Source organism: Strigops habroptila, chromosome 1, assembly GCF_004027225.2.
Source record: "Strigops habroptila isolate Jane chromosome 1, bStrHab1.2.pri, whole genome shotgun sequence".
In the NCBI taxonomy this organism is placed as follows: Eukaryota; Metazoa; Chordata; class Aves; order Psittaciformes; family Psittacidae; genus Strigops; species Strigops habroptila.
In genome coordinates, this window is record NC_044277.2 from 151981540 (window position 1) to 152009213 (window position 27674).

Here is a 27674-nt window from a genome sequence, read left to right on the forward strand (position 1 = left end):
TTGTGCACCAAGCACTGTACAAACTTCAGTTCAACCTGTTTTGCTGAAGGTTTGGAATTGTTTCTTTAAAAAAACAGAATGATTTGAAGAGTCTGCAGCTTGTGGTTAATCAACAGTTATGTGATGCTGCATCTCCAAGCCTAGTCTAAGAGCTGTCTCAGGATGGCCCAGCAAAGCTATAGACTATGAGCTGGAGAGCATCCTGCATCCACCTGGGTCAGGATGCCTGTAAAATGCCCAGTCCTGTCCATCACCTTGAGATATGCACAGAATCAATTAATTGGGTTTGTATTCACAACAGAAATGCTGACTGCCATTAATTTTGCCTTCATTTGCCTGCCACATCCTTTCAAAAAGGAATCCAGTTGTCAATCAGTGCAAACTAATGCACCTTTAAAAACACAGCCCAAATCCCAAACTAAATTCAGTAGCACTTCTTTCATCTCTTGTGCTACATTGGTGTCACAGCTCAGCAAGGCTAGCAGTTTACTAAGAGCTTTTTCATCTCCCACTTCTAGCATTGCTCTGTCAGATTTGCTTATAGTAGTTGACTTCCCTCCTCTGTGCTCCACAGAATTACACCACCAATAACCAGACAGCAGTCAGAAAGACTTGAGTCCAGCTGCTTTGATGGTTATTCTCCAGGACAGAAGAAGCAAGAAGGAAGACAGTATTTCTGCAAGTATCTGTAACATCAGCAAGGTTTGCAGCTGTCTTTTTTATATTGCATAGCTTGATTCAACTTGATCTCCTGTTATTAATGTTAAGCAATCTGTTCACAAACTTAGGAGATACAAAGCTCTTGCCATCATCAGGTTGCTCCCTCAGATAGTCCTCTGTGTGCTCTGCTGAGCTAAGGTAAGTCCTGACTTCAAGGAGCTTACAAGAGGAAAGCCCCTTGTGATGGATTTAGTGGGGCTGCTTGTGTGACAGAGGACCACCACGTGAAAAGGGGAAGAAAGCCAAAGGACAGCGTAATAAACAGCCCCTTATGAACAGGTCTTACAGGAGTCATAGTGATGACAGCTTATGTCACAAACCCAAGTGTCACAACCATAACCCAATGAATGGATCCTAAGTAGCCTACTACTATCTTACTCTTCACCCTTCCAGGGCTGCTTGTATGCAAAAGGCCATCTGACTACACAAGCATCCATGACTAAGCCCAGGTTAGATGTGGGGTTGATGATCACACTACTGGGTCCATGATCATGACTGCGGTACTGCAGTTTGACCTGTTACTTACTAAGTGACAGTATTGAAGCCCTGTCTACGCAAATACGTATTTTTAAAGCTTTTGTTGGGAACGTGGAAAAATCAATGCCATGCACATATTTAAAACCACTTAAAAATCACTCTAAAGACACTTCGGAATCAATGCTATAAAAATCCAAATTAATTTTTAAAAGAATAAGACTGTATCCCATTTACTAAAATGATTAGCTGGAATAGCACATCAGCAAGCGCTCAGGGAATGCAACATGATGAAATATGTTGTAACAGAGCTGACAAAAAGTTACGGGAAACCATAAAAGAGAGCATATGTACCTATGAAAAATGGGATGCAGCTTGCTACAAATCAGACACAGATAAATATTTTACTTCCAGCCAAACTTCCCTTGCAAAACATTTTTGACTGAAGACACTGGAAACAAAAATATTTAGAGTGTCTCAGAGCGGAGCCCAGACTTATCTTTTCCCTTTTGTACACTTTTCGAGCCAGTTCTGTTTAGCCTTTGTGCATGAAAATTATGTTATACAAGATGCATTGAGATACATTTTCTTGTTGGGAAAATAAAAGGGTTGCACGTAAAGATTTCACCTCTGATACAGCCCATTACAGGGGTCAGAAAGACATGTAGAATGAGTTAGCATTTCAATGCCACTTTCAAACGGTTTAAGATTATGTGTTTGTCATGGAGCGAGTCTGTCTCAGGAGATCTGCCTCCAGCCTTCGCCTTTGACCCCACTTACACAAGGTCTTCTCAGGACTTATTTTTAGAAAGATGACTGGCTGTGACACAAAGGGAAGATTTACATATAGGGATTAATTTTTCTGTGTACAGAAAGAAATACCTTAAGAGAAATAGGAAGCATTAAACTAGAATGCAATGAAAGGGCAACAACAATTTAGAAATTTCAAAATTCACAGAATCCTAGACTGGGTTGGAAGAGACCTTAAAGCTCATCCAGTTCCAACCCCTGCCATGGGCAGGGACACTTTCCACTAGAGCAGGTTGCTCCAAGCCCCTGTGTCCAACCTGGCCTTGAACACTGCCAGGGATGGGGCAGCCACAGCCTCTCTGGGCACCCTGTGCCAGCGCCTCAGCACCCTCACAGGGAAGAGCTTCTTCCTTATGTCTAATCTAGACATTAGAAATTCCCCGTTTCTTTTCAGTTGCTTTTACTACTCAGCATGACAAGGAAAGGCTCTTTCTGCTGATGCCTGCTCAGCACCTCTAAGGTCTGAAGCCATGCAGGAACCAAGCTAAACTAAATGCCATCACTGCCTGCTGAGCATCTTTTTTAATTCCTACTAAAATGCAACATTACTATGAAAAAACACTGGTCCTTGGCATCAGGCCCTTATGGTACAAGTTCTGGACAGTAATGAAAAACGTCGCTAAGCCAAAACCAGTGAAAATATACCTAACCTAGTATGGCACAGTGGGTAAATGCTGACTTTCACTGATGACAGGTACAGGGAAGTTTCTTTGCAGTGCCTCAAATTTCCAATTTCTGTTCCCATACATCAAGGCTCCTGGAATGAAAAGACCTGTAACACTCTCCTGCCACTCTTCAGCTACCTCAGTTTATGCACAACTGCTGAAAAGGGGTCTCAAGCAGTAGAAGATCTAGATGATTCAAGGAGCAAACAGTAATCTAAATATCACTAAGTATCCAGACCTTAGTGGGTAGTAAGAGCTTCAGGAAACAGTACAGCTCCTACTGGATTTCCTGGATCATAATTTCCATTTCCCAGGGAGGTGGCTTGCGGGGTCTAATCTTTCACACAGAAAACTAGGTGGGAGTGTAAACTTGCAGTATAAATAGGCTGCTTCAGAAACCAAAATGGTGGAGAACAACATGAATGGTACATCAAAATTGCTTAACCAGTCTTAAGAAATAAAACTGAACTCTTGACGGCAGCCTGCTGAGGTCCTGAGGCCAGGGTGTCCATGTGAGGTGCGGCACATGAGGGACTGCACCCATTTACATCCCATTTTGTTTGCAGGAGTTGAATTAGAAGGCTGGTTTAGTACCACACTTCAGTGTAACTCCAACCAGCCCACCAAGGAAGTGGTGCCAAAGGCATCCTGCCGCATTCACAGCGACCACAGCCAGCAACAGCAGCTCCTGAAGCCTTCCTCACCCCAGATGTCCTTCCCCTCAGCGCAGCTGCCATGATCTTCCTATCGTTCTTTAACTTCATTTCCAGTCCAGCTCTGTGCTAATCGTAAGTGACAGATGGAAGCTGCAATACATCTCCAGCTCCAGATCATTAAATAAGATGACCTGTATTTCCTGCGGTAATCAGATATTGCTGCAAGTTACCTCTGCCTCATCTAAACCAGGGCCGGTAAAAGGAGCTCTGTGATCACAGAGGGGATTTTTGTTTGTTTCTTTCCCAGTTCAAACCATAAGCACTCATATTTCATCCTTTTGTTATGTGGGACTGTTAAAGTTTGGAAAAGAATGAGAAGCAGATAGCCTCTAACTGCAATGATAGTTAAAGAAAAAAGCAGGTAGCACCTGTATTTTTCTGCATCTACTGCCAAGAAGTGGTAAATGCAAAGACTTAGAGGAAAAAGGTGACTTTGGAGAAGAAAGCATTATCAGCACATGAAGCAGATGGTCTTGCCATTTTGGTGGATTTTAGTTATTTCCCCACAGAAGATCAAGATCACTTGTCTAAGGTTATAAAAGTCTTAGTCGGTTGGAAAACCAAGTGGAGGAATTTGAAGTGGAAACGAACGTGTACCTTAGGCAACAAGGAAAGAAAGGGTGCTGTTACCTATGCTTTCTCTTTGCATTTCAACCTTGCTGCTGGGAGAGGAGGCAGTGGTGCTTATTTCCTGCATCTATGTGGTACCTGCATCTACCACATCTATGTGGTAGATGTGTTTTCTATTTGTCCTTCCTCACTCCATGGTGGGATTTGAAGAAAGCACCTCAAGAGAGCTCTCATGCCTTCAGTGACTAGCACTGCAGTTGACACTGCAAGTATTTCCTCCTTCGGCCTCTCCCATTGTGGCTATTCTGCATTGTGAGAAATACTTGAGTAATCCTTGGAGCAGGATCCAAACATTGGTGGCTCCATCCCATGGATGTGCCCTGACCACCAGAACAAAGACTCACTCTCCCTCCTCTTACTGCAGACTCTTACATCTGCCTGTCTGGCTTGGCAAATCTGAGCACATAGAAGGAAATTCAGGAGCTGAGAGAATGGAGCTGGGCAGGGAAATGGGAGAGAACCAGATGATACTGAATTTATTAAATGCTTGCTTCCTTTTTGGTTTTACCTCATACATATTTGCCCAAACATTTTGATGAGATTCAAAACCTGATTTGCAAATAGCTCAAGACTGACAAAGTCTGTATGTAAGGGCAGATTGTTCACCCCAAAAAAAGCCTGTTCAGTCTTCATCCTGAACTTCAATCCCAGAGCTGACATAAAGTCCCCATATGGCCTTTTTAATCATCTGGGCATCTTTAAGAAAGCAAGCGCAGATGGACAGTTTCACAAGTGGTAGTAGAATAACACTGCATTCATTTCAATGGATTCATCATTTTTCCTCAGTTTCCTTATCTGTCAAGTAAGCCAAACTGTACTTCCCAGCAGTATAACGCAAAGCACAGACTGCTCTCGCCACTTCACCAATGAGTTTCTAACTGACACCTTGGTAAGATTCAATTTCTCTCTTTATCAAAAGAAGCAGCTTTCCCGCAAATGTATTGTACCAGTAATCATCTTGGATTTGGTATACTTCTCAAAGCAATCATTTTCTCATAAATTCCGAGATGCTTTCAGTTCTGTGTCACTTTATAGTCATATGAGATATGATTCGGCAGTCCTAAATGTCTTCGAATCTGTTACACGATCAGGAGAGAGAAGGGGGGAGGGTTTATTCTGCAAAGCCATGAAGATAGTACGCTTTGCATAATGTAGGAGATATTATATAGCAGAACATTTAGGGGGAGAAAACCCAACCCTTTGCATGCTGACTCTAAGTAGCAACAAAAAAGGACACAGGACAAAGCCATCACAGCATGCAAGACTGTTTTTGCAGACTGTTGGTGTCTCCTGGAAGTCAGAGGTGGAAATGAGCTTTAAAGATGATTCAGAAGATGACCTCATGTTTTTTCTGCAACAGAACCTTCAATCAGAGTAGCCTGGTGCTTACATGCAGTGCAAAAGCCAGGCAGAACAGGAGCTTGAAACTGAACTGCTCACCTCAATGTCCTACCTACCAGTGTCTTCAGCCTGAGCATATTTTAATCCCTCTTCCTCCTCCCCCCACCCCCCAATTCCCATTCCCAGAAATCCCTCTTTGCAAGATTGGTGTCACTGTCTGAAGCAAGAGAAGACATTGCCAGTGGTACTACAAATTTCAAGTAGATTGTGTAACTGATCTCAACTGAGGGGTTCATCTAGGTATCTAAGAGCAGACACAGCCACTTAACCCCCGGGCAGACCCCTTCAAAAACAACCCCCAGATTCCAGCCCAGAATATACTGGGCAGCTGCTGCCAGTTACCAAACCATTTTCCATTAGTTGCCAAGTTAATAAGCTTTGCAACTTGAAAGGCAGCCACAAGGCCTCAGGACTGTACTATGTCCCTAAATCTTGGGCAGACAGATGGGGTAGCAGTTGATTTGCCATGGCGGCTTGGGTGTTAGTGCTGCACCAGCCCCCTTCCCCCAGTAACCACAGTGGCTGGTAAAGGCATTAAGATTGTGAAAACAAGCCTGTTTCCTTTGAACAGCATCAGTCCTACAGCATCCCTGGATAGCTGCTTCCAACAAGGAGGCAAAGCAAACTGGTGCAATACGACCAGACCATGCTAACCTAGAACATCTGCCATTGTTCCAGGTACAAAGGAAATGGAAACCAGGCTCTGCCTTCGTTTTTCATCCTCTTTCCCTGCAGAAACTGAGGATGTTCCACCTTTCCTCAGCATAAGCCTCTCCTACCTTCCTATTCCTTAAACTTAATGTGTACTCTTTTCTAAAGCATAGCATTTTGTAGTTGGACTTTTCATAAGCTTATACATATCTGTTACCAGGTGCGGGACTAACATCAGCACACTGACTGTAGCATCTCTACTCTAAGATCACCTCACGGTGTCTTCCCATTGGTAACTACTGATGTCAAACAGACATAACTCAAGTAGATGAAGTTTATTTATGTTCTAGAAATATCGGCCTTGTAGGCACTGCAGTGTTTATCAACTGGGAAGGGACTCAGTGTCCCAGCACAGCCTGCCAGCCTTGCACAGATGAACCAGCTTGCCTGAGGCTCTGGTCAGGTGGAGTGAACACCAGGGCCACCACGGCATTCCTGTCTAATCTCCTGAGGTGTTTCCATGAGGCTCACTATCTTGGTGCCCTTTTCACAACAGCCCCTCCGCTGCCAAAGCACTGGCACTAGGGCAGGAAGCAAGAAGGTCAGCTACAGTTTCATTACAAAAGACAGAAAAAGGTAAGAGACAATGTACCTTGTGAAAAGGGAAAGAATAACCAGTCTCTGAGGCATGTGCCTAATGGAAGACCCTATGTAGGCACCTACAATGAGCGTGTGACACAGAGAAGAGATTGGAGAAAGCTGAACTTGCTTACGTACCCCCTACCACTGAGGGTGAGGCAGAACTCCAGGTTTTTAGCTCCCTTCACCCTGCAGATGTTTCTGCTGGCTTCCTGCATCGCCCTTGGGAGTTCTAACATTGCTAGTGCTACAGTCTCCTATGGCCTTGCTAGAAGTTCCTTCAGTGGAAGGCAGCTGAGGACAAGAGCTAGCGAGTAGCCTGCATCTCCTACAGTGTCCTCAGACCTCTAAAACGCACAGGCAGAGGTTCAGCAGATCATTTGTTTGTCCCAGTCTTTCAGCTGCTTTGAACTTCCATTACAGGAAGTCATTAAGGAAGCCATACCCATGAACTGAAGTTTCTGCTCTGCCCTCTGCTCAGTGCCTGTATTTTGAAACGATACAAACATTTCTTTACACATGGCAGTCTAAACTCAATTTTTCCCCCTAATATTGAATTGTAAACGATGTCAAGCCAAAAACTCTGAGCTGGAAACATCAGCTCGTCTTTCAAATGTCCTCCTGGCTTGCGTAAGTCCAGGAGGAATCTCAAGCAAACATGTGATGCCTCAGCCCACGTTTGTGTTGAGTTATTTGGGCACGTTGGCTAGCGAAGAGGCTGCTGAGATAGAACAGATCTGTGCTGCACTGTACCATCAAGAACTCACAGAAGGACACAGAAAAGCAGGCATGTGTGACTGCTGGGATAGCTTTGACTAGCTATACTAGAGCCAAGACATGACTTGACTTGTTGTAAAGTAATTAAATATCATTAAAAAGTGACTAAAGGAGTAAAGTTTTCCTTCCTGGCATTTTAATCGCTATTATATTTACAAGATCGTACCGCAAGGTTTCTTCAAAACTCATATTCTTTGGGTTTAAAAGCATAAATTTAGGCAAATGGGTTTTGTACACTGATTTCAGGGATGGATCCAAAAGTCTTAGGATCCCTTCAGCCATTCTTCCAGCGTTCATGTCCCAAAGGCAGAACACACCTATCATTATGACTCTACTGCTAGTGTAGCAAGTGATGCAGAAGTAAAAATGGAAGATGCTAACTCAGGTATACAGGACTATTTCTAATTTTACCAAATTCAGGCTGCCTATCTGAATATCAACCCTGTAATTTCAATTAGGCACAGTGTTCTTTATCTCCTTCTGTTCATTTATGCTGACATTATAAGGCTGTATTTAAGAGAAATGCTAGTAACTTTGACAAATCTTTAAGTTGAAAGCTGTATTTAGGAATAAATAAAGTCATTTAAAATCATTCTGGTTTAAGAAGGTTCATGTTAGATATGCCTGGGCAAAAAAAACAACCAACCAACATTATCTATGAAGACATTCTATGTAAATTTCATTTAATGGCTATATCCTTTCAACATTTTTTATAAAATATAACGATAGCATTTCTTCAGCCAGAGAAAAAGATGAGTTGTAGTACTACAAGAAATGGATTCCTGAGGATGGCAGGAAGCTAAATACTTTGCTAGAGAGTTACTGATGGGTTTATTTGCTTTTTACTTATTTAATCTAGTGATGACTTTCCCCTTTGCCTGTTCTGAGCCAGGATTCACTCTAACAGCTGGTGACCAGGCAATCACACTCAGTAAATAACCAAATACCAGGGGCCATCATTTGCATATCCATGTTAATCTGGTTTTCACGGCGCATCCTTCGGTTCACTTATAATAAATAAATCCCACAAAGAAAATAGCAGATGGCAATGAAGGTTGCTGTGCTGCTTTAAAAGCAAAGCAATAGCCCAAGGAGCCTCAGAAGGGGTCCTGCCCCCTCTACTGAACAGAGCAGCAGCATCCTCTGCAAGCACTACTGCTGGTTTCACAAATAGGTCCTCTGAAACAAGGTGCTCAGTGTGAGGGTGAAGAAATCAAGCCTCTTGTCAGTTTAGTGCTGGGGCAGTTCCTGGCTGTGCATTTCCCACTACAGTCAAAAGGAAAATGGATTCCAACACCGCAGAGAGGAAACTTTGGATTGTCAGGCAAACTTTTTTCTCCTTTCCTGTCTGACCCTAGAGCCTGGTGAATGGTTGCACTTTGTGATGTTCTTGACACAACACTGCTATTGCAAAAGCTGCAACAAATTCCTTTTGCTCTCTATTCAAGGAGAGTTTCACCCATATCCAGGAGAAAACAGCAGCTCCAGTTTAAACCCAGCCTGCGCTTTCTTTGTGCACTACTAAATGATACAACTAACTGTTATATTACTAGAAACACCACAGAACGCATCTTTGGTGTAATTCCACTCAGTCTGGTTCACTTACTCCGTGGACGAATTTTGAGCCCTTGCATCTTATTGATCTTCTGAAAGGCCTTCACAGTCCATGTAACTCTGCGCCTTCCTATGTTCCTGTGTCTCTTTCATTAAAGTGGATAAATAAACTACTCGTTTTGTTTTCAAATCATGTTATCGAATGCTAGACAGACGTTGTCTGACCGAAGAACCCATTAACTGACCCAAGCTTTGCCACCCATAATACAATTATTTTTAACAAACTCAAAATTTAAATGCATTTCATAAAAACCATATATATATAAAATCCCCTCTGTTCTAAACAGGACCCTCTGCCTCTAACTAGACCCACGGATACTACTTGAGGTTGCTCACAGAGCCCAGCTCTGCTTCACCTTTATATACTTAGAAATATCTTTGTGAATGATATTTCACAACATGCTCTTGCATGTCCCCTTTGGTTAGCAAAACAGCATTGATATGCTCCACATATCAGCATCTGTATTCCTAAAGTTGTCCTGCTTATGTAAAACTGATTTTAAGTCAAGATGTTATGAAGCCTACATCACAGCTGTTCCATAATTAAATTGGAAACCATAAAATCTGATGGAAAAAGTACTAACAGGTTGCTGAGGGTAAATATTCATAGATGAAGTTTGTTCTCTTTAGCTTAAAAAACTATGCCATTTAGGGATCATAACTTCTAAAATTAATCAAAATCTTGGCAGATGTATCAACAAAAAGTAATCTTAGTTTAAAAACCAAAAAAAACCACCACACCACCACTTCAAAATAGTCTGCTTTAGCTCCAGCTCTGCTAAAATTACCTGATGTAAAGATGCCTAACTTGCATCATGTGCAAGAAATTCTATACACAGACCTTTGTTATAACACTTTCTTAGTTACCTGCATTGCTTATCAATATGCAATTGCTTATCAATATGCAAATCAACATGCATATACATGTTCATTTGAAGCAACTTACTTCATTAGAGCTATTTTCATTACAGCTTTCTGTGAGTACCATCTCATTGTCAACATCAACTGGTCAACCCCTGCATATGCAGAGGATTCCAATAGGCAGCTGCACATCAGTCTCATTTGGCATATCCAATACGGATGGCACATCCTCTAGCCACAGCACAGACAAACACAGGACTATAATTTACGTGATACAGTGAATTTACTGAGTGAGAAGGGAGAAAATGGAAGAGGATTTGCCTTCTGAAACTGGACAGTACTCTTTTCAAGAGCAAGAACTGCCCTTTTATTAACTGTTTTCAAAATCTGCAGCTAAGAGGACTCCTCTTTTGAGCTGAGTACTTAACAGTCCTTCTCCACTTACAGGTACTTGACAAATACAAGCGTGTTGTCCCTTAGGGTGTGTTTTGGCTTAATTGGGGGTTTGGTTGTTTGGTTTTCTCCAGAAGGAATTATCAGAAAGCAGTAAATGCCAACAGCTCTTCAAGTACTCTTGCATGGGTTTGTATAGTTTATAGCCCCGCCTCCAAAAGAAACACACATGCACACTATTTAGCGTTGAAACTACTTCAGACTGTACTGATGGCTTTTTTCTTTCCAAGACTCAGACTGTAATTGTTGGAAGGAAGTTTTCTAGTCGTAAAGTTAGCTGAACTACTGGAAAAGCCTGCTGTACGTTACTGTTATGCTGCTGTCCACCAGCATGGAACTTACTGTCCTGTAACTATATATCTCAGATTATAAAACATATATGCATGTGTTCATATAAAATGATTGGTTATTTATTTCCTAACTGAAGAAACATATCTAAATGTGAGAAAACAAGCATATCCCTACTCACTCAACTGGGTGTAAGCTTCACTGCAACACACCTTGTACTTTTTAGTTTATTTCCAGAGGGAAGATGACAACAGGAATATTAGATTCCAATGTTGCTTTCACCTACCCAGAATGTTATTTCAAGTTATTGCTCTGTGATTAATACAAAGATTATACTGTGCTATGGCTTGAAAGGCTGACCATTTCTCACACACTCTGGAGAGTGTGAGGGTTTGTATATGAATAAGAGAAGAGTGAATCAGCACCGGTTGATCAGGGAGTTGTCTACTTCACACATACGATGAAGTGCTAATAGGTTAATTTGCAATTTATTTTTATCCTTACATCTCTAGCACTGGTAAGCCATTTGGGTGAGATCCTTCAGCTCTGGAATTCCAACTGGTTTACACTGTACTCAATACTTCCATCTCTAAACACGGGCCTACTCAAATCAAACAACTGATTGCAGTTTTTAAAGCCTTTTTCTTTCAGTTTCAAAACATCTGAGTTCAATAGCAGCCCGGTTGTATGTGCAACTCCAAAACATCCCTCACCTGTAAATCTGCCAGTCTGATGTTGGTTTACATCACAGATCCTTCACTCTTTCACCAAGCACAGTGTTCCTGAGGTGGGTACGATGCAGTATGCACCCATGTAAACTCCTTTACATGGCCAGGGAAGTTCAAAAGATGCTTTAGTGTGCCTGAAAATTCAGGTTGGATAGACAAACACACAAGTAGAAAATGCTGATTTAAAGAATGTCAAGGCACATCCTTTCATTGCCTGCATGAAAAACCCAGAGCAGGTATGTTAGAGAGATCTGTTCCTCCACCCCACCATTGCCTAAAAGGACAAGGGGCAGATTTTTCACACTGCCTGGGACAGACGCCTCACTACCCATGAAGATCTATCTATAAATTGGTATTAGGTGTCTGAAATGACTGCATGCAGCTTCTGCATCATGCCAGAAGACAAAAACTCTCCTGCTGCCTTTCAGCCCCACCATTCTATAACATCCAGCACACCTTAGAGCTCTGCACATCCACATCAGTTCTCCTTGGGTGGACATTCCCACAGCAGAGGAATTCCACAAAGCCATCACACAAGAAGGATACCCCCCAAAAAAAAAAGATACATTTTCTCCTTGATAAACTCCCTCTGGACAGAGAATTCCCAGTCTGTCCCTGCTCTGCAGTACATTGGGATAACCCCCCATCAGTTACATCCTACATTTTCTCCGTGCTGTTTTTTCCTCATGCAGCACTTGCAAATATCCACTGGGGAATATGGTAATCCCAAAACACTGCTGCCTCCATGCTACGAGGTTTTATCATTCATCAACATTAGCTGTGCATTAGTGCATTATAAACTACTGGCTTATGTCTATAGGAAGTAAAGAAAAATGAGGAAGTTTGTGTACTAACATTTTATCAGTTCTGGCTTTGACACACCATCCTATCCTGTTATAGAACTGTGGTACTGAAATAAGCTGTACAAAAATTACACATACTCTCCACTTCTAGTCCACTTTCCCCATGATCAAATCTCTTTTCAGAGATATAAGAAGATAAGCAATGTAGATAGCACCTTGAAGTTTACCTTCCTGTTTTTCCAACAAATTATGTGGCTGGCTGCCTCTGGAAAAGGTTTGGGGAACTACATCAACATGTAAGGAACCTCAAAATGAGGAGGACATTTTGGGCTGCTCTAATTGTCACTCTGCCCTGAAACTGAGACCTCCAGCACAGCAAAGATCTCCAACACCAAACAAAATCAGCAATGAACAACAACGAAGATCGTTTCCCACACAAAACAAACCTCAATCCTGCTTCTGAACAACTGCAGGTTATTTGCTTAGAGGAGAAGTTTTGCTCAGCTATCAACAAAATTGCCGTCAAGGAAAAAAACAACACAAAAGCAACATCATCTTGATGCAGATAAGAGAGACCTCTGTTGCCTCTAGAGGAACCAAGGTAGATGCTATAGATTAGGTTTATTTTACCATTCACTAAAGTCAGATAACAGGATCTGATTTCTCTTTTATCCAGCCTGATACACATCTACTCATTCCTAACTTACAGTGGACAGAGTAAAATACGGTTTAAGCATGACGTGTTCTCAAATTTCACTTATATTCTTAGAAGTAGAGGATTTCTGCCGCTCCTGACATACCTGTTTCCCCCTCTGTATTTAATCTAAAAGCAGCATTTATTGAAACGATCACAAATTACACACTGGCATTTGGCAGCCTTTGTTAAAACCTACCACAGCCTCATCACAGCTCTCTATTGCCATCTCCCCATTGCTGGAGCTAAACACAGCCAGTGTGGCAAAGCAGCTGCATCACTTACTGTTCATTCAGAGGTAGAAATGACATAGCAGGTGGATTTGTCAGGTTTTGTCCATTACTTCGTACTTACTTGTTCTGAATATTTAATCTGCATACTATGCATTTTGGTAGGTGGAATAAGAACCACTGATCTAAATCAGAATGATTCATCACAGGAATATTTTTCCCCTCCTGAACCTCATATAATATTAAATTCTCCTGGATCATCTTATTAGTACACATCTGTTTATAGGAGTCCAAAAACTCCTCACTCCTCCGTTAACATTGCTCAGCCAAGCATCCCATGACTGAAAGGTCTCAGGATGAATATGGAAGCGTTCTGTTGCCAGGAACTGAAAACCTTGAAAGACGCTTTAATGAGGCCAACAAGATTTCCTGAAGTTTGTTAAAGAAAAAAGTGCTAACTGGTCCAAATCATAGAATCAGAGCATGGTTTGTGTTGGAAGGGACCTTAAAGCTCATCCAGTCCCAACCCCCTGCCACAGGCAGGGACACCTTCCACTAGAGCAGGTTGCTCCAAGCCCCTGTGTCCAACCTGGCCTTGAACACTGCCAGGGATGGGGCAGCCACAGATTCTCTGGGCAACCTAGCAAGTGCCACAAAAACATATACAGCAAGTTGCCTGTATTTGTATTTCGTAACTCATATCCTGATATCTGAATAAATAAAAGGTGAGCTGGAGGTTGGCTGTGTTACACCAGCCATACAATTCTCTCCAACAAGGCCCCTCTCTTGCCCAAGAACAATAAACTCATATTGTTTAGGCTACAGCAAAACAATCTCCAAGCATTAGAATAAGAAAAGGTTTGGGTATTTAATTCTGAATAATAATAAAATTGCCATCCATTAAATTTAAACTGTCAGGACCTATTTCTTTCTGTCTCAGTGTTGTTCACCGACCTTTTCTTTGCTTTCTTTAATAATATCCATGATGAGTTTTAGGAAGGGTTCAGAGCGGATTACTCAAAGTGTAGTGAAGGCTGTGTCCTGTGCCAGAAGCTTTAAAGGAAACAGATCTGGGGCAAATGGAAAGAATGACAACTGCAAATCTGCAAGCACATAAGTGATAAACAACCACCGTTTGATACCCTACTGTGGTGAGCAAAGCAATCACAGTGAGCCTGCTCCTGCAGTGACAAGGGGCAAGTGAGAGGACAACCGTCAGTCGGATGCCATGACAAGCCATCACTTCTGCACAAAATTAAAGTACAATGGAAACAGGCTGAAGAAAGGGCAATACAGAGAATGAATGTGGAAAGATGCCCTCTGTGTTACTTCATCTATCGGAAGTGAAGGAAGAAAATGACAGACGTTGTGTTCGTGATTTCCTGCTGCTTCATGAGTGCCTGAACTGGCGCAATAGCATCTTCCTCCACACAGGTGTGCTAGAAAGGGAACCTGCCCACATCAGGTACTGAATTCAATTAAAGAGGTGCAAATACTACGTTAATGAACTGATCTTTACTCACTGCTATTTTCCTGGATGCACAAGGTCAGAGCCTCTGTCCCTGAATTTATTTTAATCTACAGGCTTGCTGTCCCTTAGTCTCTCACTTAAAGTGATAATCCTGATTTCACTCTTGAAGTAAACAACTGGAAAACAAAGAGATCCCTATCCCCATAGTCACTTGCAACTAATGATAAAAGGATGGTCACAGCGCATGCTTTTAGGGTTTTATCTGCCATTTGACAACACTTCCAGTTACTCACTGGTCAGATAAACACTAAAATTAGACACTGCATAGGTCTGGCTTCTCAGAGCTATCACTCCTCTGTCACTGGGTTCTCTTGTCCACAGCTTTTGTAGACGTAGCCACAGCAAAATAGTCACATGAAAGCGGAGCTGGGCATGACCTTCAGCATCAAGATCACCCATCTCCATGCTCAGAGCAGCGGGGAAGCCTGTGTCCCTTGGTGAGGAGCGAGGCTCTGCAAGCCAACAGAGAGACACAGGAACACGCTGCCTCCTACCCTGGATGCTACTCTGACACTGTCATCACTTTTCATTGTGATTTTCCTGTAGCAGCATAGAATCATAGAACAGTTTGGGTTGGAAGGGACCTTCAAATGCCATCTACTGCAACCCCCCTGCAATGAGCAGGGACATCCTCAACTAGATCAGGTTGCCCAGAACCACATCCAGCCTGGCCTGGAATGTCTCCAGGGATGGCGTATCAAAATGGTAATGACAACAACAAAATATCTGAAACCAGCTTCCTGTATTCTACATGAGACAGGGCAAAATACGTGCTTCCCTCCAAACTATGCTGCTTCTCACCTCCCTGCTTTTTCTTTCTTTCCCCTTTTTGCTTAATATTCAGCTGGTTTTTGCATTGGCTCAGAGTTGAGCACATGTCTTGTTCTTCACCGGATCTCACAACAAATTTCACTGCCAGTTTCTAAACTTCTTCTAGCAGGTAAGTTTGTGCCTCAATACATTTTCAGGCTTCCCACCTGGCTGAGCTGATGCAGTGTGTTCATAGGAGTCAGCCTATGATACTGCCCTGAAAGCAGCAAGGTTTCCACTTGCTGACACTAGAGAGGAAACAGGCTTAAGGCTATGGCAGGCCCCAATTCCACTTCTCCTACCAGAGTGAAAAAAGCAGGTACTTGGTACCACACACCCTGCTTTTCCAAGATATGCCACCTTTGTCAGGCTTCCCACAGAGAGAGCACTTGCAGAGGGAAGACAATCCAAGGGCGAGTTATCCTGAAGGACCACCAGCATCTCTGAGCAGGATCCTAGTCTGACATTCAGGAAATGGCCCATGGCTCTCCCTGGTCTGCACATCAACTCACACAGAATACCACTCATCAGCTCTCGCTCCTCGTTTTAATCTCCATGGCATTCCCATTTTTGCTGTCACAAAGTAGGCATCCCAAGGAGAGTGTTGTAAGGAAGGTCCTTTGCAAAGCTGGTTTCTTGCATTACCGTTCTGTACAGATTATGACGAACCACTAAACAGGGATGTAAAAACCACAAAGCATATTCCAGAAATCCTGCAGTGCTATTTTTCTATGCATTTTTTCATGCTGCTTGGCAGTGTGCATGTTCACAGCGCATCCAAAAATCCTGATGAAAACGTTTTAAAGTGGAAAGAACATCCACTATAGAAAAAAGTGCCAAAGGCATCTAAGAAATTTCCAATATTTACTTCCTTCTTCAGAAATACAACAAAATAATAATGATTTTCATTGCAATTTCATTTAACCGAAGTTTATTTTCTACATTGTGAAATGGGAAACAAGCACAGCATTACCCTCAGTGTTACCATACTACTTTCAATTAGCTGTACCATTATATTAAGTTTAGCTATGAGACATTTACTTGCATGCTTCTAAATATACAGTTGGGTTATTTAATTTTAGAGTCCGTGCTGCCTGGAAACTCTAGAGCCAGAACTTCTTATTTCTTCTTAAAGCAGCTTTATTTTAAGCATATATGACCAAGACAAGTGAAGCTGAGAAGAAGGAATTTCAGGAAACGTATATAAATCCAACTCAGCAACCTTCTCTGATCTCTCCACTGGTTATATTGACACTCTCTTGTCAAAGCCACTTTGCAGGCTAAGTTGACCATATGTCCACACTGCGTAGGCTGCAGCAGGGCCCCAGCCTTGCCTCAACAAGCAGTAAGGCTTTGAAAATATTAGGGTTTTGATACAACTTTCCATTCTGTACTCATATGTAGTTTGGATGCATCTTCTGGATTCAAGCCACCTGAAGCACCACTAGTTAATGTACCCCCGGAGAAGAGGCATAGCCCAAAACACTGTGTTTATATGGCCAGGTCAGCACGATGCTATAGCCAGTGTGACCCAGAAATCTAGACACAACGATGCCACACAGCAACCAGTCATGATGTCATCTCAACACAGACACCAAACAAGGATGTTTATGGTCAGATAACTGTCTGGGCTTCACAAGACTAAAGTAACACCCAGGACTTGACTGCTAACAAGTTTGGGCCAGATAAAAACCCTAAAACATGCAGAGATCTTGAAGTTGATCAGCAACGCTACCATAAATGAAATGTTTATGGCAGTCATCCCAGGAAAATGGTTAAGTGCCCTGCAAATGGGCACTATGCTCCAGAAAATGCCACACAACAGGGATGCCATGGACTTTCCCAACCCAGCCAAGGCTGGCTTTCTCTAAGATGATCAAGCCAGATGGCTGTGGTTTCACACACCTGCATGCTTCAACAACATAGTTGATTCTATGATACCATGATTCCAACAACCCTGACAGTGATGGTGGTGACAGCAACAGGCTGCTGCCAAGATAGGAAGGCCACAGGATAACACAAGTTTGGTACAGACAGAGGAGGATGACCACCCTCTCCTCCTGGCCTGGGCAGCTCATCCCAGACCTGGTGCTATTCCAAACTTTTTGCCAGCTCATTTAGCCCACAGCTCAGTCCTGTAAATCCAGTCCTACCAAAGGATGCTGGTGCCACTCCTCCAGAAACAGCCAAAAACCCTACACACCACAAAACTGGCACGGGAGCTAGAATCCTGCATGTGAGCCAGCTATCCACAACAACGAGGAGGTCACCTCAACTCTTCTTACCTGCAACTCCGGCTGTCCTAAGTCCCTCACAAAACAGCTGAACCCCTTCTGCCTTTCCTGTCTTACTAGTAACGTCACAGTGAAATAACCCCTGCGTGCTCATCAGAGAACAGCCAAGGAGGACACTGGGCTTATAAAGTGACTTATAAAGGTGACAGTGAGGTGGTCCTGTGGTCTGCACAGTTACAGAGCAGTCAGGTATGGCACAAACCTCACCAAGACCAGGGAGACAGTCATCAGGTGCTGGAGCATAGCAAGTATCCTTCACGGCACTCAGCCCTTTTGCATTGGGGATGCCAAGCAGTGTGAACATGGATGCAGTTCTGTAGCCAGAGTAGCAGCCATGGGGGCATACTCTGAAAATTGTACATAGCTGGCCTTTAAAACCCAGCATTGTATCTCAGAGTTCAACAAAGCCAGTGTTTATCAAAATGTGGTCACATCACAAGCCTATTTCTTCCACCCTCTCCCCAAAAAGCATCTCTTGCTCCAAAAAAGACAGAAAAGGTTGTTGTTAGAATCCTAGAATCAACTAGGTTGGAAAAGATCATTTGGTCTTTTAACCAAGGATAAACTTTTGACCAAGATGAACTTGATGATCTTAAAGGTCTTTTCCAACCTAGCTGATTCTATGATTCTATAAGCCCAACTGCTGCCCCAGCACTGCCAAGGCCACCACTAAACCATGGCACTAAGGGCCCTGTCTACACGGTTTATGAACATCCCCAAGGACAGTGATTCCACCACTGCTCTGGGCAGACCTTTTGGGGAAGGAATGTTCCTAATCTCTATCTAAACCCCCCTGGTGCAGCTTGAAGCCATTTCCTCTTGTCCTGTCACTTGTTTGTGCTGCCTGTCTGAAATTTTGAGCCAAGTTACGTTTCGGTGCTTTGTTTCTATCACCAGATCCCCGGGTGCTTTGATTCTATCACAGAAGTATGAAGACACTTAGAAGAGAACACAGAACTGGGTGATTGATTACCTTTCTCTTTCTCTGAATTGCATTGAATTCACTAATGTCATTCAGCTTGTGACATCTTAGCTGCCTTAGGCATATACTGGTACAGCTCTGTTCAAGTCAGGTACTCCAGTAAATCTGCATGGATAAAACTGGCAGAATCTGTGAGAATCTGGTCTCACATCTGAGGCAAAGCCTGGGCCAACAAACAAAACCAAACCAAACCAGAGAATTTCAGATGCCAGCAATAGAAAATATTTAACAGGTAGTTCCCAATACAGTGTCTGGGGAGCGATGAGTGTTGTTAAGATGACTTTATCTTGACAAGACAAAAAAAAGTGATAATCACATTTTGCACATCAATAGAGACAAATTCCGTAATTGAAAGGTTAATAAGAGAATTATTTGCTCTTCTGTCCTTTGTCTTCTAGCATGCCAGAGGAAATACATTAGAACATTTCCCATGTAGTATGCTAGGCCAAGTTCTCAACAAATCAACTTTAGTAGAGAGTACTGGTTAAAAACAGATGACATCTTAGTCTCGTATCTTTGTGAAGATAAATATTTAAGCAATATTTCTTATGACCTAGAGGAAAGCTCAGCAGGACCCCCAGAAATGCTTTTGCAGAAGCAATAAGCAGTAACCTCTGTTAGCAGGCTTCAACCCAAGATAGATCAAAGCGTTAAGCTGACCCTGGAAATGACCTCAGGATTTCTATGGCTACAAATATCACTAAGACCCAACTCATGATGAACTGATGAGAAAGTTTTCACCAGTTCTTTATAGAAGTTTCCTCTGCCATTTGCGCTTCCCTTCCCTTTTAGAGGAAACTTCTTCAGACAAATTTAAATTGCATTTCAAGATCTGTATTAGTATCTCATTACATGAGTTTCTTCTTTCCTATCACCTACATGAGCTGTGAACTCTGTGCCATTTTCTTGTGATGGCTGGGAGACGAAGCTTGCATTTTAATAAACTTCTCTATGGAAGATTCAATTCACAAGACACTCAGTTTACATAGGAAAAAAGTTAACACATGTTATTCTGGTTTGTCTCCAACACAGATGGGGAACCTCCAGGGAAAAACCCCAGTTGTAAATCTGCACGGCAAACCTCTACTTCATACTGACGTCAGAGGGAGTTCCATGCAGCAGATGATGCAACAACAATCTGCAATGCAGATAACAGATCTGCAATGCATATCAGACACAAGGACTTTACTCACAGGGTGATAAATCAGCTCACAGAATCACAGGAACGCTGAGGCTGGAGGGGACCTCTGGAGATTATCTAGTCCAACACCCTTGCTCAAAGCTGTGTCAGCTATAGCAGGTTGCCCAGAATTGTGTCCAGTCATGTTTTGAGTATCTCCAAGGATGGAGACTCCACATCTTCCCTGGACAGCATGTGCCAGTGTCTGACCACCTTCACAGATACAAAAATAATAGAATCCCACACTGGTTTGCGTTGGAAGGGACCTTAAATCTCTAATAGTTCCAACCCCCTGGCACGGGCAGGGACACCTTCCACTAGAGCAGGTTGCTCCAAGCTACATCCAACCTGGCCTTGAACACTGCCAGGGACGAGACAGCCATCCAAGCCATTTCAGGTCATGCCTTGCCAACGCCATCCTTAGACGCTCAGAAAGTGCCTTGGCTACGTTAGAATCAGCATAAAGCAGTGGAGAATAAAGGTGAGCAGTTACAGGCTGTAGGGATTCCAAGTCTGCAAGCTTCACCGAGTTCTTGTGAAAGCCAGTGGGCATTCCTCAGCTGGGGATTTGCTGGACCTAGCCCAGGCCACTTTAAACATATAATTCAACAGCATCACTCATGATTCACTTATGATTCAGGAAAAACACTGCTGTGTTTACCAGATTAATAACATTAATCAACAAATATACACATTTCATTGTACAACCACTGTTTTGAAATATCAAGCCACATACTTAGTATGAGGGTGCTGAGGCGCTGGCACAGGGTGCCCAGAGAAGCCGTGGCTGCCCCATCCCTGGCAGTGTTCAAGGCCAGGTTGGACACAGGGGCTTGGAGCAACCTGCTCTAGTGGAAGGTGTCCCTGCCTGTGGCAGGGGGTTAGAACTGGATGAGCTTTAAGGTCCCTTCCAACCCAAACCAGGCTGGGATTCTGTGACACTCAACTGCAGTAAATCAATACAATGCCTCAGAAGTCAACTGAGTTTTATGCCAATTAACACCAAACTCAGCCCACTGTATTTACACTACTAAACTCTAATTCTTTTACTCAAGTACTGCTGACATTGCTGATAATTATGTTATGAGCAACTTTAAAACAATTTAGGAAGTGAAGCAGCCCTCTAAAGGAAGTACTGTGCCATGAGAGGAATCCAATTTTCTCAACATCTCATCTTCAGAATGAACAACACTGTTTGGAATTAGGGCAGACTTAATTATAACTGCTACAAGAAGCAGTAGGATAACAAACATCTCTTTGATTCAGGAGCAGATACTAATGGCAACAATTATCTGACAAAAATCAATTTTGAAGTTCTATACTGGGAATAGAAATGTTGTCTTCATCTTAGAAACTGAAAGTTCAGATGCTCACACTGATTTAAATGGGGCTTGCACACATCATTTAGGAGAAAGGAAAATAAGCTTCTGATAGTTTTCCTTTTTACAATAAACACTCTTCAGTAGCTGTTATTTAAATAAAAATAAAAAGAAGAACTTCAGGTCTGGCCTTTTTTCAGCTGAGCTGAGAGAAAATTTGCTCTGACAAGGAACTTAAGAGCTCACATGGAAGAGAAGACACATCAAAGGTACATATATAATAGGAGGAACCACAGGGCACAAGCAGGGACCGAAAGCCCATCTTTCTGGATCAATTTCCACACCTCAACATGAAGATCTTTCCACTAAAAGACAACAGGAAATTGCTTTTTGCCAGTAAGAAATGCATTGGCAGCAAATTTAGACTATAGGCTGGGTTTCAAAGTAACCTGAATCAATTTATAAAGTTTAGATCGATTTCTAAAGTTCAGATGGAAACCAAGGAACACATGATAGTTTCAGCAATCTTGCTGTGAAGACTTCAGTAGATTCAGATCCAAAAATTATTGGAACTAAAAATAAATGTCCCAATCTGCAAACCACAGACACCGTGACTCTGACATCAGGGAGTGCTGAGTACTCAGATGGATAGTGCGTGAACTTCCAAATGAGACCTTTCTGTTACATAAAAGAGCTTTTAGAAATTGCCAGCAGGCAGCTTAACATGCAAAAACCAGAGAAAGATCAGCCATTAGCAAGTTCTGTGGGTAAGGGGTGTTGACAGTTGGCAGCAGCTTTACTAACCTAGATGTTGCTGTATGTCTCTCAGCACACTGGTAGGCTGGGCTGGGAGTTTTTGGCAAAAGAATTTCCAGCAAAATACAGCTGTTACCAAAAATCATTTTGCATGAGAAGGAAAACTGGCCAAAACCTCCATTGGAGACCACAAAGTCAACAGATAGATACAGAAAGCAGGGGGTGCCAACTGGGGACACCAAGAACCTAGAGCCTGATGGTAACACCATACCCATGGGCATCGACAATTTGATCCATTGGGTGGGTGACAAGTGTAACGGGTATGGGGATTTCCAATGTATCCCAGGTAAATGTTTAGCCTAGATTCTTTCCTGGGTTTCATTAAATAAACAAATCATTCTGAAATGTGTATTTCAATGCATAAATGGCCAGTACTTTCCCAAGACAGAATACAGTTCTCTCTCCAGATCTGACTCTTGTACTCAATTAATTGGAGCTAAGCAACCCTTTCTCTTCCTCCTTCAAAGCTCTTCACATTAAGAAGAAATGCAGGACATTAATGAAGCTTAAGCTCTTATCCATCAGCCTTAAGATTATTTGGGGTAATTTCATAATTGATGTTGCTGTCATTCACTTCAAAATATTCCTGAACTCTTACTTGCAGGTTTTGTGGTCTCAAAACCAAATCAAAACTGTCCCTGATTGGATCGGATCTAGAGCATACTTTACCACATCCTTTAGGAAAACAGTGTAACATACCATTTTGCCCTCCACCAGCCATTTAAAAGTAGACAGAACTATACAGGAGTTTCCTTTGAGTGCCTTTTTAATGTGTCTTGCTTATGCAAATTAAAGAACTCCAGATAAAGCTCCAGCAATTGACTACTCAAAGACTTCTATCTCCACTCATCACAGTCTCTCGGACTCCCAAGAGTAAGAAAGCCACTACCCCATTTTCTCATTGGGAATGAAATATATACCATGACAAGTCTTAATTTAGCAACAGGATGAGCAACTTGCAGCCCACAGGACATGCACAAACTGTCAGCACAATAGATCTGTTCCAGAGCCTGCTTGCCCTCCTCCCAAGTGCCCTTCAAGTATAGACCACAGGCTGGAGGAACAAGCCAGGCAGCCACTAGCCCCTTTCCAGTGCTATTTTGCCTGAAAACGCAGCTGTTCCTCCCCATTTGCTGACACTCCATGAGAGTCATTTCACACCAGGAAATCTCTGCATGTGCTTAGAAAAAACATGATGGGTTTAACAGCTTTTCTCTCTCCTGTCCATTCTTTCCGTGAGATCCCTTCTTATCCTACCATCAGTTTTCATTATGTGGGAACTAAGTACCTTTGAGACTTCTACCATTCTGTTAAGCTACTGATCAAGTTCAGCTATGTTTAAGAAGTTAATAGGAAGGCTGACTGAGAGACAAACAGCAATTTCCTTAGGAAAAGGATAGCCAGTTTTCCTTAGGAAAATTATGTCAATGGGAATTGCAAGGCATTCCAGTTTGGTATTAGCATACAGAGGCAATTAATCTCTCATGTGGAGATAGATATCTAAACAGTGCATTGTTAAACGCTTCTTTACCAGGCAGACTATCTTTAAATTAATCTATTTTCCTATATACAACCCTCTGCCCACATCCAGTTTCTTCTGTAAACCTGCAGGGAAGACTGGGCTGGCATCTTCAGCAAGCAAAGCAATTGATCACAGCCCCTGGAACAGTCTTGTCCACCCACAAGAGAACTGCACAGACATCTGAGACTCACATGGTTGTACAGGTATGCCACTTTTGGATTAAAAGCCATGTCCACCCACTGCGTGTGGTGGGGGCTGACGCAGTCTGTGCCAAGAACTGGGGTGACGTGTATGCTTACAAAGCCAGGACTGGAAGCCTTGCACAGCTGCAGAACAAATGCTCAAAGGTCATTATGGCACAAGGTTCAGATGACATACGTCAGGCAGAGAAGCGTGGTCAAGGACAGGCACTGGTCAGTCCTCAAAGCAGGACTTCTTTACTACCTGGACCTTGCTTACGCATGGATCTTCAGTGCAAGTTCATTCCCGTTTGGGAAGTGGGTTTTTTCCCTGCCTTTCAGAGGCACAGCTCTGTTAGGACACCCACAGTCCACGTGAATTTCTCAGCTTGGGTCTTTCAACTGGTATTTTACAGGGACAGAGTTGCTGGGTTTGCCTGCCATTAATAATACATCTATCCTGTGAAGAACAAGAACACTGTGATATCCAAAAAAAAGAAAAGTGGGAGAGAAGTCCATTTCTCTTTCAACTGCCTGAAAAAACACCTTCCCCTTGGACCCATGTGGATATATGCAGAGAGAGAGAATCCAGCCTTTGAACAGTAACTGGTATAAATCTTCCTCCTCTGGTCATCCCCCCTCTGACTCATAAATCTCCATCTACCAAGAAATGAGCTCATAGCTCTCACAAAGCATAGCATGCACCCAGAAGGGAGGCACAATTAAAAGAGAGAAGAGAGACAAATTATGTGGGAGCCCATTTCCTTAATGAACAGAACACATTTCACTACTTATTTATCGCATTGAGTATCAATAAATAACAGGAATAAGCAACAGGCTTGAATAAAACACAGATGAATTTAAGTTTAATGCAAGTAAAGTGTCTTATAATAAGTCTGGATTGAGAAAGATGTTGAAAAGGGTGGTTTTCAGAGACTGCTCACCTCCCTCTCTGACTTTCAGACCTCACATACTAGCTTAGGTAGCTGCGGCTGAGCTTTGGTGCTGCCCAGAGAGTGCCAAAACTTGAGAGGTGGTAAAGGAGGAGTCCTGCAGGTCTCTCTCTGCCATGTGACTAGAGATGGGCTCTTGGGGCTCTTGCAATGACTCAGACAAAGTAGGAGAAAAGGTGGCTTGTACCCCTTATTCCCATTGATGCCACCTTGACCCACACATGATGGAGATGCATGGGCTGACTCCCAGCACATGCTGCTGTGACTGAGGTTTTTGCATTTGGAGCACTGCAGTATCCCCTCTATCTTGTAGACCAAGTGGCCGGTCGTTGGCATGAGCAAGGGTTTACATCACACACGACTAAACTAGGAAGATTAGCTGCCAGCATGATTTAAGACTCCCAAAGCAGAACAGAAGCAGATAAGGAAAGCAAAGCAAACTGTCCTTGGAAAAATAAGGAAACTTTGCAGCTGGCAGAGGAAAAGCAGCTATTAAGGTAAGCATGGGTGTTACCAGCCTCAAGCTAAAAGCTGGAAATATTTCAAAAGGTTTCAGAAATTAAGAAGCCATGCAAATCTTGAGCTTAAAAACACTCTGACCTTGAAGGAACTGCCTTTCTGGCTCCCTGGCCCTGGACCAGGATGGGAGGTCTCAGATGAGCATCTGCATTCTTCCCTGAACATCTCAGTCACCTTGTACCATGGAATCCCTCCTACCACAAGACCCAGTGCAGCCACTACATCGCATAAGCACCACCACAGTCATACACCCCAATGCAGTGTTCCAGGCCTCCAGACTCAAAATAAAACTCCATCTCTCCTGTACATCTAGAACAAATGAGTCTAGAAGAAATCATAGATTCAACCAGGTTGGAAAACACCTTCAAGATCATCAAGTCCAACCACTACCCCAGCACTGGCACTCCTATTATATATACTGGATATATACAATACAAAAACTGTATAAGAAGAATAATTGTATAAGAAAAATATAATAGGTGTATCAGGACACTTCTTAATTACGGAGAGATCATGCACTACACTTAGTTGGGGTGTAGAGAAGGGGTTGGCATCATTTGGCTGTTGCTTCACAACTTAAAGATGGATTATTATTGCAAGAAAAGCATGTCTGAAATGACTGAAATAACCACATTCCTCCTTTTATGTTTACATGTGTTTCAAGCTCATATCTCGATGCTGAACAAAATCAGACATTGATCTCTTCCTAATTTTCCAAGCTACAGAACAGTAAGTACTGCACAGGAGAAAATAAGAGCTAATATAAGAGGTGGCGACCGGGATTTCATGCTGCTTATGTGTATTCACATAAAAAGATCTGCAATCAGAAGGAAGTGTGACTCATTTGACACTGGAGAGACATTTTCTTTTTAACTATGCATGAAAGGGATCGTATTGCCACACACTGCTCTAACAGCGGTGAATCACAAGTAGTAAGGGAGTCGCTGCGTTTTACAGTTTTCATAGCAGTCATGTTCAAAAACAAGGCCTGGTTCTTCTCCGTGTAAAATCAGTTCATACAAGGCCAGCACTGGCCCCCACATCCTCTGAGATTCAGCCGCCAGATTCCCAATGAAGGCATGCTTGACTGGTCAACTTGTAAAGCCCGTTTCATACCCCAAAAGGCAGCAGAGTAGCAAGATCTTCCACTGGTGTCTGGTAAACAAGGAAAGCACAACCAGGCAACCTCTGGCACTCAGACACGCCAGTCTCACTCTGTCAAAGAAGCAGTTGAAGGTCACGACCCACAAAAGACCCTGATGAACCAAACATGCAACCCATGGTACAAAAGATGCTACTGCCTCCTAAACCCCAGTCAGCACCATGATAACAACAAGATCCCAAACTGAATAAAAACACTGCAGTGTTTTCATTTTCCAATGTCTTCAGACAATAATTGCAATGTACTCTCTTACCTTCCACTCCTCTGCATAGCTCAAACACATACGGGACTTCCTTTCTTTATAAAACTAGACAGTTACAATTTACTCTGTAATGACAATTTGTTTGGATTTCCATTTATAAAAGCCCCCCCAAAATGCCATATCATACAGTAATGCCTATGCTGATGAAATACAAAGGTTCTGTTATGTTTAAGCCTTTTAAACCATATTAACAAAACTGTTTTGCTACATTACATTTTCCAACTGATCAGTTCTTATACCATATACAAGCTCACTTCTTCCAAGAGTCACCCCTACTCACATAATCAAATCATGCCATTTGGAACACTGTGACATTATTTTGTCATATAAAATGGTTGAAATTACCTTGATGATAGCAATGTAAGGATTGCTGCTCCCCAGAATTTGTTATGAGAAATGAAAGCTGAAGAAAAGTTAGATCTCTTGAAATTACAGATTTTAAATATCAGAGACACAAAGTGTTCAAAAGCCATCAAATACCACAGGTCATCATAAAAGGAGGATCCAGGTTCTGAAACACTTGTGCTGAATCATTTCAATGGAAACATTAAAGAATGAAAATACACTATGGAATTACAAGATTTATTTACACAGACTGACATAAACACACTTTCTGGTTAATATGTTTTTAAATGTCAAGCAGTATAAACAAAGTATCTTAAATTACTATCCAATAAAATGACTTAAATAAGTACCTTCAAAATAATGATTATATGAAGACTGAAATAAGAATGACAGACTGAGGTAAAAGCAAAAATCACTGTAGTCAGAGAAATTTATCCAAAGCAAACCCCATTTTACACTTGCACACATGTGCATTTAGTATAAAAGAAAACAGAGCATGATTTTTCAACCAGAACAACAAAGCCCAAAACCAGTTGGAAAAGAAATCAATTCTGCCACTCACTATGCTTTTGCTAGCACACCAGTTTCCACATTAAGGTCAAGGATTCACTGCATGCACACAGCTTCTCTTTTCTACCTCATTCTG

General features: G+C 42.4%; 1 protein-coding gene across 3 annotated transcripts in view; it reads right to left on the reverse strand.

Annotated features, from left to right (window-relative positions):
* PDE1C (phosphodiesterase 1C) overlaps nucleotides 1–27674 on the reverse strand; it is a 285812-nt gene that overhangs the window by 198571 nt on the left and 59567 nt on the right. The window lies entirely within an intron of this gene.